Raw genomic sequence first — 5088 nt, 5'->3', positions numbered from 1 at the left:
AAATAATAATAATAATAAAAGTAGGCAAACAGAAAGACCGGATTGTTAGGGTTGATGGATAATAATAATAATAATAATAATAATAATAATAATAATAATAATAATAAAAAGATAATTTAACATGCATCTGTTCAAGTTTTTTTTTTTTTTTTTTTTTGTTATATACGGCAATATTTATTATTAGTTATTTCATTAAATATGTATTTAAAAAATGACGTCAAAAACAAACAAAACAAACAAACAAACAAACGATGACGTCGTTTTTACGTTTTTACGTTTGTACGTTTTTTTTTAATACGAATAAAAATTTTTTAAGGTTAACTCAAGTCAATTTTTTTTTTTTTACTTTAAGATTAAAATTTTTTTTTTTCGGTTGTCGGTTGTTGTCGGTTGTTGTTGTTGTTAATTTTTAATTTCAATCGTGAATTCAATTTACTTTATTAAGATGAGTAAACACGCAAAAGAAAAGTCAATGAAAAAAAAAAAAAAAATTTTTTTCAAAACATTGCACGCAACGAATTCATTTTTTTTTTTTTTTTTTCAATCCTTACGTTTTCATTATAATCGATTAATTAATAATTAATATTTATTAAAAAAAAAAAAGATGAAATGTGCGTACGCGCACGTACCCACCTCACGTTCACAATTTAACGTAACTAAATAAATCAACTCCCTACCCTCTCCCCTCCCCGAAAAAAAAAAAGAAAAAGGCAAAATGTACAATAAATAGCTAAAGCAAACGAAAGCGAGATTTTTAGAAAGGGTAGAATGATTGAAAGTTCATCCCCGAAAGAAATTTTGTCTCTTCGTCGTCATTCTCTCCCTCCCCCCCCTTTCTTCTTCTTTTTTCCATGACTCACGAAGACGTTTCCGGTTTTTTTTTTTTTGTATAAAAGCACACATAAAATTTCAATCAAATTTATTGAGAATTTGAATGTCCTTGAAGCATTTCAAATGGTTCGGAGACGCCCTAACAAAAAAAAAAAAAAAATTCTTTTCATCAATCATTCCACCACTTTATGTACTCCCTCCCCCTCCCTCTCCCCCCTTCCCCCCACACATACACACAGATACGTTTTGCTAAGAGAAAAGTAATAATAATAATAATAATTTTGTGTATTTGAAGGAGGAGAAGGTGGATGTACGTTCTCACATTGTTATTACGCATAAAAAAAAAAGTTATTAATAAAGAGCAAGCTAGCAAACAAACAAACAAACAATATTAATAACAGATAAATTTTTTTACTCTATGACGTCGTCGTTTAAAAAAAATATCCTTATGCAAACTCATATACATATATGATCCCTTTTATTTATTTTAAAGTTTAATTTATTATCACGTTCAATGACGCAAAAAATATTTTATCCGACCGAAAATCTTTCAACAACACAAAACCACCCTAACGTCTTTTTTTTTTTTTTTTTTTGAAGGTTTCCAAACTAATCAACGATTGTAATTATTTTGTTGGCAGGCCTTAACAAAAAAAATTTTCGCATTAAGGTAGTCATTAAGTAATTTTTTTTTTTTACTTTATTTTTATAGTTAGTCATCGAGTTAAATTTAAAGAAAAAAAAAACAACCAAGTTCAAGTTTTAAAATTGAGAGAGAGAGAGAGAGATTATTAATAAGAAGTAATAACCGAGAGAGAGAGGAAATGAGGGCAAATTCATTTGAAAGACAAAGAATTCAATATTAACGTGTTTGGTACTCTGGAATTTTCCAGAAATGAAAAAGCAAAAAAAAAAAAAAATGCCCCTCGGGAGTAAATAAAATTTAACTTTTCTCACGAATCGCGTTCTACGAACTAGTTTTCCTTTTTAATTAAATATGACTTAATTGTGGCGTTATTGTCAATTTTTTAAACTCGTTTTCATATTTTAAACATAAATCGTTATCATTATTATTATTATTATCATTATGTGTAAAAAAAAAAACATAATGATAACAATTTTCTTGTGTGGCACTTGTTTCGCAAACCTCATTCTCATATATATATACGCACACAAAGTTCGCGACGACGGGGTTTTTATTTCTCGAAGGGATGGATAAACGAAGGGGAAAAAAAATCCCAAATCATTCCTCCTCCCATGTCAACCCCAACTTATATCTACTTGACTTATGAATACATGGCCAATATTATTCGGTCACGTGGTTTGGGGTAGTAGTTTTATTACTTTAAGGGTTGAATTACATTTTTTACATACACGAGATTATTATTATTTTCTTTTTCTTTTTCAATAGTAAAAGTTAAAGAATGCAAAAAATTTTATTTTATTTTTCAAATTCGACAAAAATTTATTAATTTATTTTAATTAATTAATAAAATAAATAATTCGTTCGTAATTAAAGGCACGATAAAGGTATCTATAATAGGTATAATAATTGACCGAACACGCCGACCACCCACGATCTTTATTATTATTATTATTTAAACATTTTACGTGAATTTTTTTTCTTTGTGTTTTACGACAGTAAAAAAATTAATTAATTAATTAACAATAATTAACAATTAAATAAATAATTTTATTTAAATTTAATTAATTACGTCACGAAAAAAAAAAAATTGGTAACCATGGTTTTAATTAATAAAATGAAATAAAATCGCCAATTAAATTTATTAAAAAAAAAAAATAAAATCGGTAACAAAAAGGAGAGAGAGAGAGAGGTAGAAAGAATAATAATAATAATAATAATAATAATAATAATAATAATAATAATAATAATAATAATAATAATAATAATAATAATAATAATAATAATATAACGGAGAGAAAGGAATCCATAAAAAAAAAAAGTAAGGTTTAGTGAAGGGAATTAATAGTAATTTGAGAAGTGAAAGGATATTTTTTATTATTATAGAAACAACAGGCAATAAAGGAAAGAAACACGTGTGTGAGTGTGTGCGTGCGTGTGCGTGTGTGACTAGTTTCGCTCATGATTTTTATTAATGAAACCAAGTTATAAAGATCATTTTTGGGGTCACGAAAAAAAACTTTATATTTGGTTATCAAGTTAAAATTCATTGCCGCACCGCTAACAACAACAACGACAACAACAAAAATTACGTTAAAACATCGATGAAATGGATCATCATCGATTATTTGGTCAAATCAATAAATCGATGAGAGGGGGGGTGGGGGTGGGAGTAAGTTTTACCTTTTTCCAACACGACGTCATAACAAATTATTTATTTATTTATTTATTTTTGAATTATTATTAATTTACACGTCTGTCACTTTTAAAAAATAAATTGCAACAAAATTTTAGGTCAAATTGATAAAATCGAATTTTTTTATAATAATAACGCCAGAGTCACCGCCGCCATGTTTCTTTTTTTTTTTTTTTTCTTATCATTCATTAACTTTAGTAACAACCGTGTTTTCTTTTTTAAAAAAAAAAAAAAAAACAATTTTTTACTTTCGAGTCAATTGAACTTAAAAATTAACGAATATAGGGAGGTCAATGACCTTTTTTTTTTAATAAACTCACTTGACGAATGACCTTTAATAATAATAATAATGATGATGTTTTTTTTAAATGAGATTTTCGTACCGAAACCTAAATCTACTTTTAAGAACAATGAGTAATTTTTTTTTTAGTTATTTTAAAAAATTAAAAAAAAAAAAAAAAGGTTTAATAATAAAAATGTTCATCTACGTCTGAACAAAATGAAATATTATAAAAAGATCATTTTTTTTTTACAGTTTAATTAAACGACAAAAGACGTCCATATTGAACTAAAAACAAACATAATGATAATTTTTTTTGTTACAAAAATTTTAACTTAATGTATGTACCAATTTTAATTTATTTCAAATAATAATAACTAATTTTAAAAAAAATTCGATTGTAATATTCTAGAATAAAAAAGAAAGCTTCTGGCAAAAAAAAATAAAAGTTAATTATAATATAGCACGATTTAAACGTATATTTTATTTCCATAAGGTAAAAACTAAAAAATTTTTAAATGATTTATTATTACATATTATCTATCGGACGTTTTCAGTTTTAGTTTTAGTTTTCAGTTTTTTTTTTTATTATTCAAAACATTGTTTTAATATTTAACGAAACAATTTAAATTTTTATTCTCCATAGACTTATTTTCTCAAACGGTTAAACTAAAAAAAAAAAAAAAACCAAAAACAAAAATTGGAAAAAGAAATAAAAAAATAAAAAAAAAAGGGTGATTTTCCATCAAAAATGAAAATTCAATTCCTTATGGATTATCTAACGGTCGACCCGAGGGCGTTTTTCCTTTTTTTTTTAACTCAATTTTTCCCGGATTTTTTATTATTACAAAAAAATTTATTATTATTATTATTATTATTATTATAAGTAATAAATTACAAAAAACGAAATTTTAGATTCATAATAAATCACGGTTTTTTTGTTTTTTCATTTCTCATGTGGAAAAAAAGAAAAAAAAAATCGTGTAAAACGCCAACCATTAAATTTTTACATAAATTATTATTATTATTATTATTATTATTACTAATATTATTATTATTAGTAGTACATTCAATTGTTTATGACTTATTTCAGAAGAACAAAATTTACTCGTACGAATGAGTCGAAAATTAAATAAAAGTTTAAATTTTTTTTTAATTCAATTAAATAAATTTATTATTATTATTATTATTATTATTTTAAATCGTCCGTTTGCTCGCGTTATTTTATTATTATTATTATTATTATTAAATGAATGATGTTTGTCAAATGAAAATTAACCATATCCTGTGAACGACGAAATGTTAACTTTGACCTACACACTCAATGTGTAATTTATATAATTCATCCGAGTTAGTCATTATTATTATTATTATTATTATTATTGAGAGTATGCGAGAGAGTACATACGTTTTTTTTCCGAAATGATAATGATAATAGAAGGTAAAAAAAAAACAGAAAGTAACAAACACAATAAATTGAAATTGATTAAATTAATGTTGTTGTTAGGCGGGAGGATAGAAATCGCGTGATTTCTTAAAAATCAAACCGGAAATTGATATTTTTAACGGAAACGTTAATAATGTTAATTGAATGAATTTTGAATAATTAATGTAAAAAAAAAAAAAAATAAATAAATA

This window comes from Pediculus humanus, genomic scaffold (assembly GCF_000006295.1).
Source record: "Pediculus humanus corporis 1103172107677 genomic scaffold, whole genome shotgun sequence".
NCBI classification, from domain to species: domain Eukaryota; kingdom Metazoa; phylum Arthropoda; class Insecta; order Psocodea; family Pediculidae; genus Pediculus; species Pediculus humanus.
The sequence above is the reverse complement of the archived record's forward strand: the minus strand, read 5'-3'. Positions refer to the sequence as shown.